Consider the following 13,552-nt stretch of genomic DNA (forward strand, 5'->3'; position numbering starts at 1 on the left):
ATTTTAAGGCTCAAATCTTGCCAGTCTTACAGACCAAAAGTCTTTGAAACAGAAATCACAATAGCACTGTCTGGCTAAATTTGCAAATATGCAGTGGCAGGTCTGAGAGAAGCATGACTGCCTCATTTGTATCAATGGGTATATGCTCTCTAGCTAATTGATGATAATTTGTGTGTCAACACTGATAGCCATAACTACTGATCAAAGAAATACAAAAGATCACGTGATGATTTGCACAGTCTTCAGAAAGCAACATTTTTCATTGGGCCCAGCTGGGTGGAGCTTGAGAAAGTACTCTGTGCAGCCTGTGAGAAAGTGCTCTGTACAGCTGTCTTGGCTGGATGCTGATGAAGATGCTCTTACTAAATGAGTTGTCAACAAAAACAGCTCGAGGGCTTCTATCAGTGAAGCAGTAGCGCGTGTGAGAGGCGGGCCACTTTGTTCTGCAGGGTAGACACTCACCATGGCTTCTGCGTTCAGTCTCAGCTATGTATTACAATAAAGTGAGCTATAGATATTACAGACCTGAAAAACCCTCTACCCCCTGCTTGCTCCATACATCACAGTCTCCTGGCAAAAAGAGTTTAGAATTGAGGCGTCATCTTTCCTCTTCGATTTCTTTGTCTTATAAAAGGCAAGAGGAACGAAGCCAGTGGAAGGTGCTAGGAGTACAATTTACCTGTGTACACAGACAGAACTCACTATTGGACTGCTCCAATACAGTCTTGGGCCCCCTTATAGTTTATTAATTTCCATGACCACGGACAACTTTGATGGAAATCCATGCAGGCTGGGTAATCCAAGGACCATTGACGTTACACTACTTCTGCATTGTACTTTTCTACCCATAACTCTCTTACCTTTCTCACAACTGGATGCTTGTATTTTTTCCAGTGTTACTCCAAACTTGCTCAGAGTTCATCCAGATAACATAATAGATAGTATTCCTGTATACATCAACCCTTTATTACTAATAAGGTAATCTTAATGGTAGCAAGGAAAAAACTGGTGCCAGCAAAACCCAAGGATCTCCAGCTTTTATTTTATGGTCTTTACTAGCAGAAAATATTCAGGGTAATAGTAAGAAACAGATCAAATCCTATCACATAGCTATTAAAAAGGAGTCCCACTAGATGGGGTTATAGTTTCAAATGAAGAGGATTTTTTTAATCTGGCTTGAGAACAGATTTTTTTTGCTTCTTATTTTGTTCAAGTTACCTACCTAATTCTATATGATTAGAATAGCTTCTTCTTGTCTCTTCAGTTCGTAATCTAGAATTTTTTGAGCTTTCTTAATTATTTCAGAGTCTTTCAGCATAAGCTGTTTTAGGGGTTTTTTTTGAGTAAAGTACTGAAGTGTTCTGAGCAGTCTTGCCACTTCAGTGGCCAAACTACAGTACTTTTTTGTTTAGCGTGGTTTTTCTTCTCTGCACGCAGCACTACTCTAATACCAGTCATTATTTTATATGCTTACCGTATATCATTTAGAAAAAAATCCAAGCACAAATCATCTTTATTTGGAATTAGTAACATAATTGGTGCCATCACCTATGATCTGTTTGGAAGAGAGATTTTATTTTTTTATTTGTTTTTATGAGCAAAGACTGGTTAGCACAGGTGTGCCCTATAACCGGGTTCAAATACTCCTTCATGTAAGAAATAAATAATTGTGATGAATTTCAATAATAATTATGTCCTTACGTCCTTGTTCTTGCTTAGTTTCAAAAGGAGCTTCTCGTATGAGAATGAATCAAATATAGTAATACTAAAAGGAAGACTGCACACACGCAAATCTTATGAAGACAAATTGAGATCATTAGGCAAAATTAATTTTTGGCATTGCCTGATTTGTGATTATTTTTAAAACTTAGTATGGTGCCATATTTGTTGTTATTGTGCTGGGCACACTTTCATTCTTACATCAATCTAAGTAATAATTATACTAATGCCTTTGAATTTTTGCTTTAAGAATGGTGAGAGACATCTCAAGGGTCATCCGCACTCTTAATCTAATGAAGTTATTTGTGCTAAATCACTCATATCTACCATTTTTAAAACAAAGAATACCAAATGAAATTATCTTTTACAAGGACAGCAAAAAAAAAGGCAAGGGGGGAATGGAAAGGGACAGGAAGATGTGGAAATTAAAAGTAATCTAATGATAAGCTCTATGTCGTGATTTGCATCAATTGTAAGAGGTACTGGGAAATTAAACAATTTTTTTTTTATGATCTAAAACATATCAAAGCTCTATTTTCACAAAGTGCTTTGACGAGTAGCTCCCCTAGTCAGAGTATGAGCTCTCACTTAGTATAAATCCTGAAAGCTGAAGCAGCGTAAAGCCTTAATGTAAATTATGTACTCTCATGGTCTTTCTATATACATGCAATAGCAGAGACGCCTCTTGATAGCTATCCATATTTATCGATCAAGTTCTAATAATTATCTGGGAATGCCAAATTACCAGTCTCATTTATATAGGAAAACAAAGAGAAGACTATATTGGAGAGCTGAGTTTCTACTATTACAAAGAAATGAACAGGATTTTATCTTTAATTTCTGTGGTCTGAATTCCTTTTGAAAATCAGAACTGTGTATCAAAGGAACAATTAAGTTTAGTGCAATCCATTTACAGCCAACATGCTTTTGCTGGAACAATTATACTGTATTGGAATGAAAATCCCAAACTGTTTCAGTATGTTACTCTTTCATTTACAATAAATTCCTGGGTTTAGGCCCAAATTTCTGTTTTGCTCCTTTGTAGGAATTCCAAATGTGATGATATAGTTACTTGATCATGGAGATCATCAACTGTATGTAGTAGATAAGGTTAATTACTCTTAAAATTAACAGTGAGTTTAGCTACCAATCAACTGATGCAACTCTTCTCTAGTGTAATCTAATAATAATAATATAAAATACTTCTTTTTACTGTAGTGCGACATTACAGACGTATCAGCATGAACGCAGAGGTCTCAGGTATCTGTGTAATTTGCCATGTGTTCCAGTAACCCGGAAACAGTGCTGCATCATGAAGCAAGTGTGCATCTTTTTTCAGTGTACCTTGTGTCATAGCAACTGCTGCCAAGGCAGATAAAGCATGAACTGGAGCTGGGTAAATTAGGCCAGAGCTGAGTTTCTAACAATACATTGAATCTACAGAAAGCCATTACACTATGAATGAAAAAAACAGACAGAACAGGTGAGTGGAATATGGGTTGAAGGAAAAGAGAAAAGTAACAAAAGAGGTTATTTTTGACTTGACTTCTGACTCGCTGGTTGTCAGTCTTTAAACTTTTTATTTTTAACTTGAAAACTGTCATAAATACAGTGCTTCAGTGTATGAAGGAATAGCCACAGACATAATAAAGAAACAGTGGTTGATTTCTTCTAAATCCCTTTTTAAGTAAAATAATCAAGATCACTGATTCATCCACTGAATGAATTTCAGAATGTTCTTGCGGAACCTTTTAAATAATACGTGTTTTTCCCCATAGTTTAAAAGCTGGCATTAGCAAGTGGACACTCAGTTCCAAAAGAGGTCACTGGAGACCCTCCAAGCCATAGGTGTGTTATATTTATCTATCTTTTGCTTGTCAAATGCTTTCCAATTGTATGTCTGCATGTACACTATAATTCAGATTTGATGAGACTTTTGTTTGTGTTGTTACACCTGTTTCAACCTAAGAATAAGTTTAACATTAATTAAAATCCCTTGGCTCTCACATGAGAAATAAGTTGTTATTCTGATGATTTGTGGTTACTTTTGAGATCACACATATAGTACAGTTACTACACAACTAAGGAGTTTAGCATCATGGTTTGATCGATATCCGATTTTTTTTTCCAAAAATTTACCTGCCCTTACCACTACTCAGTGGCACTCAAACATAGCATATTGAAATAATGTGTAAGTACACATCTGGAATAATCTTGAATGTATAAACAGTTGGCAGAGTGGTTTGGGGCCCCTCTAGATGAAGAATGCCATAGGCAGATGTTACTATTTTGCTTCAGAGGTTGCAACAGAATAGCTTTGCTAGCCTCCAGGAAAATTCTGCAATGCTTTTTTAGCTATTTTTGTATCTACCTTTTATAACATAGATACAGTGTTTAGCAGATGTTTAGCATATGTGAAGATCTTTAAGTTTTGATAGTGAAAATATCCAGAAGCACCTTTCTCACTAATAATTTTTATCTTTCTGTTGGCTTAGCCATTTTGAATGTATACGTTTTATTGGTTTAAAATTATTGAATTGGCTACTATGCAAATAAAAAGCTAACAACTGACCAAAAGTTTACTATCTAAGGTCTTATTCCTTGAATAAAGAATCTGTGCATGTCCTCTACTAATTCTATGTCTGAGTCCTTTGCCACAATGGGTCACAGAGGTCCGTTTCCCACCAGAGGATGCTTACAGCCAAACTGAGATCAAGGAGATGCCATTTAGCAGAAATGTTCAGATATGTTCACTGGGTCAGGCTGTGAGCTTTCAAAAAGGCAAGTGCTAGAACTGCAGAAGAATTTAATGTGAGAACCTGAAAATTAAGAATCTGTTCCCAGAAGGGTGATTCCAAGTACCTCTTTTGGTCATGGGGGTTTTCTGTGCTGTCAATAGGCGAATTTACACTTCCAAATGGCAACCCAGGCTTCCCATGTTCTGAACAAGGATGTACGTAGAGTTATCTAAGAGGGATCATTATGTAGAGAAGGGCATCCGATCTTTTGCAGCTCGCAGGGGCTACACTTGAGATGCAGCCATTCACTAAGCACATTCAGAGATTAATCCTTTCTATTGGCAGGCAGCGAACTTCACAGGACTCACCTTTAATGTAGTGGTGGCAACACATCCCCGTTTTAACCGACGCCTAGCAGAGCACTTCTCAGAAAGTGACTGATTTGAGTTCAGTTCCCTGCTCAGGCTAAGGAGGTTCAAATCCATCTCTTCTGCCACCCAGGTATCCTAAATTATGCTGTCAGATTAAGGGCAAAAAATGTGAATAATTTCAGCAGGTGACATTATTCTCCATCTTCCTTTTCACTTTAGGCAGGGACATGCTTTGGCAGTGGCAGGCAACATAGCATTCATGTTTGGAAGCTGTTCCATTTATAACACCTTTGTAAGTATAACCGGTTTAGACTTGTTATACTTTATTAAATTTGCTATAAAACTGTATTCAGTGATATCTTTTAAAGCCTTTTGTTTTCAGTCTTCAGTACGACTTGATTTGTTTTTTCTAATCTGAATATTTACTAGTCATTGTAGCAGGATTCCATGCATCACGCACTGCTGTGTATTCCTGTTCTTCACTCACTCCTCCCTTGGTAACAATTTATGTTTTATTTCTTGTACCAGTCACTTGTGTTATCTTAAACACCTCTTTAATTTAAAAAAACAGTCCTTAGTATGGTGTCATTATTAACGTCCTGTAAATAAAAATATCAACTTCAGTCTCTCTGTCTCCCTCCACTAGGATGATCGGCCAACATATTTCAATGACTTCTACATGTTGACAAGTGAGATATTATTAATCTTTTCTAGCTGGCAAAGTAATCACAGATTTATTTCTCCCTCTGGATTTGCACATATTTCACAATAATAGGACAGTCATTCGTGCTGTATATAAAGTGTTATCACCATAGAAATGGTGAAGTGTTGCTGAGAGCAAGATTGAGATGGTTTAACAACCATTTAAAAATTACAAAATCTTTTATATTCTGCTGTTTCATGTGTATATAGAAATAAAAGCTGTGTAATTATAATTCCCTGTGGTTTTTAATTTACTTCATGTGAACAATTAGCGTCTGCTCTCTCCGTGTGATACTTTATTTAGATATATTTTACAGTCGTCATTTACTAACCTGCTGTATTTGTATGTGCATCTGGAAATATTTCATATTATTAGAACAGTTTACTGTTGCTGCTATATATCTAGGATATAGAATGCCTTTTTCATAATCCCTTTTTAAAAATATAGTTGAATTTTGGATTTTTCTGCAAGAGTGTTGCAGAGAAACTTGACTTGTTTTGCAAAAGACAGAGAGGAAGGACAGTGAACTATGTGCCCACAATGTTTTTCTTCTTAGAAGATGAATGGTTCACTTCCTTACCAGAAGCATCCATGTCACAGTATGTAGCATGTTCTCTTCCAAATAAAAAAAAAATATGATGATGATAATAAGGTGAAATGATTATGGGAAAAATAATGGAAGTATACAATGTAAGCTGTTTCAGTCACCATCTTTCCTCATTTTTCAGTGTTTATCCACATACATTAAATGGAATACTGCTAGATGTTAATAGTCTAACATTCTTATTGATCAGCAGTCACTCTCACTAATTTGACCTGGGAGAGGATACTGCAGGAGGGACATATTCCTTATGGTGGAGAAGGACATACATTTTGGTAAACTGAAAAATCAGAGGTATCTCGGCTCAGTTAATGCTCGAGCTATTTTATTCTATTTTTGCTTTGTCATCATAAATGAGTAGTAATTATTTGTATAACATTTTCTTTCTTTCAGTGGTCAAACCTTGCAAACATACTTTAAATGCCAATCCTTGCTTTTGAGAAAAAGAAAATAAGCAAAAGTACATCTGTCCTTTTTAGGAAAATTGTTGAAAAGCAGAATTTTGTTTGTCACTTTTAAATATTAAATATCATATTAAGCAAGTATTAAAAAGGAAGAAGTGAAGTTCTGAGCTGTTACAGCCATCTGCTCAATTCTCAGGCAGAAGTTGCAAAGGTCAAAATTAGTTATGACATCTAGCAGTGCAGAATATTGTTATGGATATACTTTGTGACATACAAAAATACACAGCGAAAGCTAGTAACAGAAGTGAAAGCATTTATCTGCGAGATATATATAAATACGTCAACTAGAACTGCTTGTTTTGTGTAAATGCCCATGGGTGCTAAGTTGCAACTGTTGCAGGTCAACATAGTTAAAGGAAAGTTTATGTAATTCTGTGTTCCACAGCTGCAGGATATGGATAATTTCCCACTTTTGATCAGCAGTTGTGGAAGCAAATTTCAGTTTGATCTGGCTTTAGTTTGTGTACAGTTGTAAGAGCGATACATAAAAAATGCACATGAGAATTCAAATTTTTAAATGGATTTACTTTAGATTTACCTGAGCAATGATAAAGACTTTGTTTCCATCATTTCTATTGATATCTGTCAAGTAGGTTATATGTAAATATGATAGTCAATAGTCATTCAGGGAACAAAGTGTTGCTCATGCGTGAACTGCAGAAAGTAGTAGGCATATTTTACTTTTGTGTTTTATAGGAATTCGTCTGGGGGTAGACCTCCAGTTAGGTTTTCTGCTCAAAGTAGTCTCGCGGTACTTCTTTATGAGGTGCTTTACAGTTAAGTATATGGAAATATGATAGCTAATTTAAACAGACCTAGATAGATGCCCTTTTAAAAACTGTGAAAGTGTCATTGCTAACGAATAACAAGACTTACGATTGAATTTTTAGTGTAGTCAGAGAAGAAGACCTGGCAGATTAGCATGTAGACATTTTAAAAGATTGTTTTCCTGATTAATTGTAATGACTAGTCAGCTTGAGTGTTTTTCTTTGCTGTTTGATGTGAAATTACCTCATAGTTGGGGAAGGGACTAGGAAAAGTCAGCTGAACATTAGCCTTTTCCCTGGGGTAGTGCCTATTTCAGCTTCTATTTCAATTAGAAAACAGTTGCTCAGTGTATCAACTCTGTATTGCAACACATAGGACACAAGAGCTCCAGTTAGTGTTGATTAGAGACACACCATGTCTGGTCACTGACTCAATAGAACTGCTAAAATAATGTCTGTAATTCATTCAAAATGCAAGAATAATGGAGGACCATATGGCTGGAATCCAATGGAAGATTAGGGTTCAGGAATGCTTTGCATAACTGAGTGAAGATGCAAATGTTTTGGATCAACGTTTTCTGTGGAAAAGTAGCCATTCCATGCTGGACAGCCTTACCCTTTCCACATAGGCCTAATATCTCCACAGATGCTATTATAGATGAAATAAAATCAGCAGCGTGTTGACTTTGTGAAAACCACAGACAGTTAGAGAATGATATATATTTTTACATACATACACATTACAGTACTCCATCTGATATCCAGGAGTTATATGTCAGATCAAGTGTGGCACTCAGTGATATGTCTGTTTTAAATAGCAAATTCTGCTTCCATTTTAATTCGAGTACAACCAGCCTAGACATGTCTGTGTTCAACCTCAAGATCTAAATATGGCAATGAAAAATGCCTACTTTTTAATGCAGTCACAAATTACATTCCAATTGGGAATGCTAGGATCACGGGAAATCAATATAAAAGACAAATGAGACTGTTAAAACTGTACCCAGTTATTCAATTTAATTTTTTTTAAAACATGATCAGGTGCAGCACCTGACAGTCTTTTGCATCAGTTACTTCAGAATTCATATAAAAGACTGATAGTTATGCAGTGGTATATCTGTCAGAAGAAAAAGATTAAGACAATTATCTGCCTCACCCACAGTAGGAGTTTCAAAAGCTTTATCCCTGTAACTTGAAACTGACAATTCTATGCTTATGTTCCTTTAAAAATACTTTTTGGGGGGGTCTCTTTGCTTATAGCAGAGGGTTCTACTAGTTAACTGTTGTATAAAGAAGTATACTGTATAGCCCTACACTCCTATTTCAAAAGTACAGGAATATTTATGGATTTATGAATTTCAGAAATTAAGAAATTGATGCATTCAGCAAGACAGAGGAGATATGGGCTGTGTAATAGGGCACGTATTAGCAAACATGCAGGCCAAAATTTTTTAAAGCTGATTATCTAAAAGTGATTATCTTAAAGTGAATAGCCAGATTTTCAGCTGTGCTGGGCAACTGCAGCTCCCTTTGACATCATCAGAGAAATAGGCAAGTCAATGACGTCCATCACCATCAGCTCTAATAAGAACCACAGATGCTGAGAACATGTCAGGACAAGGACATTGGTGGGAGGTGGAGCCTATACTGTAGGCATATATAGTTAAAAGTAAAATCCATAGCCTGTCTTTAAATTAAGGGCCTGGAGTCCTAAAAGTCTTTTTATTGATTTAATTAAAATACTTATTACTTCCTACATAGCCACATATCATCTTATTAAAGATGAGACACAGAGGTTCACTGAATATCCTTATTATTAAGGAACATATTGATTCTGCTCATAATATGCAGTCTGCCGAAGCTATGGGGCAATATTGAAAGTAAGCCCATTATTAGAGGTTTGGGGGATTAAGGGAAGCAGGACGCCTATGCAGAAGTCAAAACATAATCTGCTTTCATTCTGAAGAGAGGTGTCAGCATCAAGGAGAACGCATGCACAGGCATTATGGGCAGCCTTACTGGCTTACAGCAGTGATTAAAAAAATTTGGATCACTGTTTAAGGCCCAGTAACCCCTATAGCTGGTTTCTGATGGAAGAGGAGTTAGAAAGAAGATAGTTTCACAAGGTTCTACTGTCCTCAATTATTCTGGAAGGAATGAGGCAGGACTTACTGCTCAACAATGCTGCAGGCATGCAGCAAGGTTGACCTTATGCCATATTTCCAAGGCACTCACACTTTTGTAACTTTGCTAGGCCTTTGCTTGTGTTTACATCTCAGGACCAGTAGGTAATCAAAGGAAAAGAAACTTTGCTATGAAAATTACAACATTATCAAAATGTGGCTTTATCAAGTGAGTGAGATCCAGATTTGGACAAATACAGGACACTTCTAATTAATATTGTTCCGCATTTTTAAATTGCCTTTGCTTTATATATGTATGCATCTCTTCTGCTTTTTTAATGGGTTTTAGCTGTAGAAATTATTGAAAAGAAATCTCAAAATACTGAAGAATCTTTGTCATCGGAAAATTGCAGGTTAGTTACAAGTGCCAGCAGTAAAAACCCAAATGCAAGAGTTCGAACTTAAACAAGAAAAAAGAAAGATGATATTTGACTTTTATAAACATGGAACCTACTTCATTTAAGTTAATCCCTAGATGAATTTATTTGCTACACATCTGAGCAATGGAAATAGGAACTCAGCCTTAACTGTAGTGGGCGCTACTTATCCATGTTTTATTACAAGAATCACTTCATTACTGAACTGTAGATAGTTGCAGTTTAACCATCTACAGCAGACTGTATAATTTAACAGATAAAATAAAATACAGTGTAGTCAATTCAAAATACTGAGAAAGGTCAAGAAGGCAGAACGTATTTACTGAAACCTGAATTTATTCAAGAGACAGGAAATGTAAATATGAAAGATTCCAATGTATATAGCTGCATACAAGATGTTTTTCTCTGTTGGAATTTCAGCTAGCATTGTCTTTATCCAGTTAAGTCTGTCTGTTCCTGGTACTGCTGTTCCTTCACTTCTCTGGTGTGAAGCAAAAGGTTGTTGAGCCATAGCTTGGCCTCGGGCTCAGTACTTGGGCAGCAGGAAAGCTATGATTATTGTGATTACTTGGATATATGCCTGACCTTAGATATCACATATTCCACCAGTTAAAGAAGAAGAAATCAGTTCTCACTTTCTATGTACTGCTTTTACTAAAAGAATAGAACCTGAACTGTAGCCATGATTTAAGATGTCAGATGTAAAAGAGCGTAGAGGTTGGAACACTTACAGCACTTCTGTTTGAATGATATATTCACATATTGCCAAACATTGTAAGCTGTGTTCAGTGGCTTCCTGCAACAGGGATGGTCGTCATCATCACCGCTGCTTGCCCCGTGACTCAGATTTCCCATGGGGGTCTTCCATTCAGAAAATAACTAGCTCCAGTTGTCAGTTTGCAGTGCATGATGATATAAATAGCTTGCAATAGTATAGCTTCAGCTTTTTTACTGGAACATTCATACCATTCTATAAATTAATCATTATTTTGAATCCCCCTTTCAGTTTGAAAAAAAGCATCCTAAAGTATATACCAGCCAAAAGCTATCACTAACAGGTAGTGTTTAACAAAGTAGCGCTTTAAAGAACCAAGGTAATTAATGAAAATGGATATGTATGCTTACAGCATACTCAATCAGCATATCTATATAAATAACAGGTACAGAGAAATTGTGAGTTCTGGTGATATATAGCCAATTAAGGCCTTTTCTGAGAAAGTTAGAAGTTATGAACATCTGCCTCCAGTATGCAGCATGCTAAACTTTAATAGAATCAGTTATTTCCCTTGCAGCTGTGTTTACACCTGTATCATTTTTCAGAATTCCCTCTTGGATGATTATTTGGCTTTCCTTTATGGTTCTTTTACAGTTTTTTGTATTTATTTTGAATATCAAGCCTTGGACTTTGCCTTCAGAGCTTCAGAAAAGATTTAAAAAACAGCAGTCCTAGAACAGCTAGAGTACAGGTGCATTTTTAAGTCAGTTTAGAAGCCTCTTTCCTTTCACACAGAACTGGAGTTCTGTATAATTTTGCTCAGCTATAATGGGACAGAGAGGAAGAGCAGTCATTTTACACAGCATGTTCCCCTCTCCTGCTTGCTATTCACATATAGCCAGTCATATAATAGGTAAATATTTTTTTCAAAAAGCAGGCAAATAATGATGATGTTTTTTCCCAGTATGAAAACTGATGGGTTTTTTGAGGATCCATTTAGAAGTATTCTCCTTCATGGCACCCCCTTCACTGGGGGACTTGATAAAGGTTTTACTGCAAAGATTCTTGTAAGCTCTTTTTATTCTCATGCAAACATGGCAAAGGATAGAAGGGGGCAAACAAAAATGGACATTTATATGTGTAAATCTTTTTCAGACAAATGATGTACTCTCTTCCCAAAGTGACAGCACATATGGCTCCTTTCCTTCATGGGCAAAAAGGAAAAAATTAAAAAGCCCTGTCTTTTATTTCCTTTTCCAGGTTAAACAGCAGCTTTTGTGAATCCAAGTAGGGAGTCACTTGCCCATTTAGCAGGCAAAACATGTCTGTCAAGGATTCCCTTTTCTTGTAAAGATTTCAATCTTGTATTCTCTGTGCTAGCACGATAGATGTGCATTTTATGTCACAGCAGACCTGACTTGCCTCCAAGGTCCCTGAGGATCTAGAGAACTGAATCCTGTGTTTCTAACAAACTGATAAGATTTGCAGTCTGTGCCTTTAGCACTTCCTCTGAAACTACCAATTCCCCGTGAAGGAAGCGTACGCCAACATGTCCTGAAAACTATGGAGCCATAACTTTAACTGCTGTCAGCTGGGTATCTCATTGATTGTATGAGGAGGCCAGTGTGGACCCCTCTAAGGATCTGGGCATGGACTGTATGCGTCTTCCTTGCCTTGTCCCCTCGAGGACTTAAAGCCCTCTCTCTACTCCAACTTAGTATCAGGTGTTAAGTGTGTTTCTTTTCTACTGTTGGGAGCTCATTAGTACATCAGCAGTGTCACTTAGTGCATCACCCATGAGTCACATACTACTCATAAGGCAGCAGAAGATAGTTCATAAAAATATTACAGTCAAAGAAATAGTAAGTACCCTGAGGGATGGTTGGGAGCCAGTTCATGATTGCTGCCAGTATCTTCTGGCATCCCAGCCCAAGTGTCACGTTCTATTTTATTGGTATTCTATACTATATTGTTTCCAATTTTGAAATAAAACACAATTTTGTATAGCAAAAACTTTGTATTTGCATACATGACACACAGCAGGGCTCAGCTCCCTTGCCTGCTGCTTAACCGTAGAGGCCCCCGGGGTGTGTGGGGGTGTGTGGGGGTGTGTGGGGGGGGGGTGTGGGGGGGTGTGTGAGGGGGTGTGTGGGGGGGTGTGTGTTTTAAAGAAGTTAGGTGGTCTATTGATTATGAACGTTGAGGAATGCTGCTGTAAGGGAACAAAATGAAGATGATGTGGTGGGAGGTTCCCAGCTGTGCTTAAATTAGAGATATTTGTTCTCCTATAATTTTGTTCATGTATTCTTGTGCAACTGTCTAGTGCAACATGCTGCAGTGAGGTGAAGCAGAGCATTTGCTGATGCAACTGTCTCTAATCTAGACAAAGCTCTGCTCTCAGTGTTGGGCTTCTCAGGAAATGCACATCAACAGAACTTCATATGCTTGGCCGCAGTAAACAATCTGACTGCTAAGTGGAAGCACACCATAGAAAACGTCTTACGGCAAAAGATCACATTTATTAACGATTTTGGAATCATTTGTAAGGTTCCTTAACATTATCTCTGATTTATGCTATTGTCTTCACTGCCTCTTGCACAGGCTTTACCCATATGGAGCCAATTAGTGCACTGGAGAAAAATACATTCTTAAAGAAAAATGGAATTTTTAATCTAACAAAAAATTCAGAACATTTTGCCACTTCTAAGAATCCTAAAGCTCTTTAGAGTATCAGGTAATCAAAACTTGCAGCATTCCTATGAAGTTGCTTAGCATTGGTTCCTTTTTAGAGATGAGGAAAGTGAGAAACAGAGCTATTTTAGTGTTTTTACAAGCCTGTGGGTAGATAAGGCCTAGAAGCTTGGAGCCTTGATTCTCAGCACTCCCCTCTGGACCGTGCATGTGTTTGTCATTG

Source organism: Dromaius novaehollandiae, chromosome W, assembly GCF_036370855.1.
Source record: "Dromaius novaehollandiae isolate bDroNov1 chromosome W, bDroNov1.hap1, whole genome shotgun sequence".
Classification (NCBI taxonomy): Eukaryota; Metazoa; Chordata; class Aves; order Casuariiformes; family Dromaiidae; genus Dromaius; species Dromaius novaehollandiae.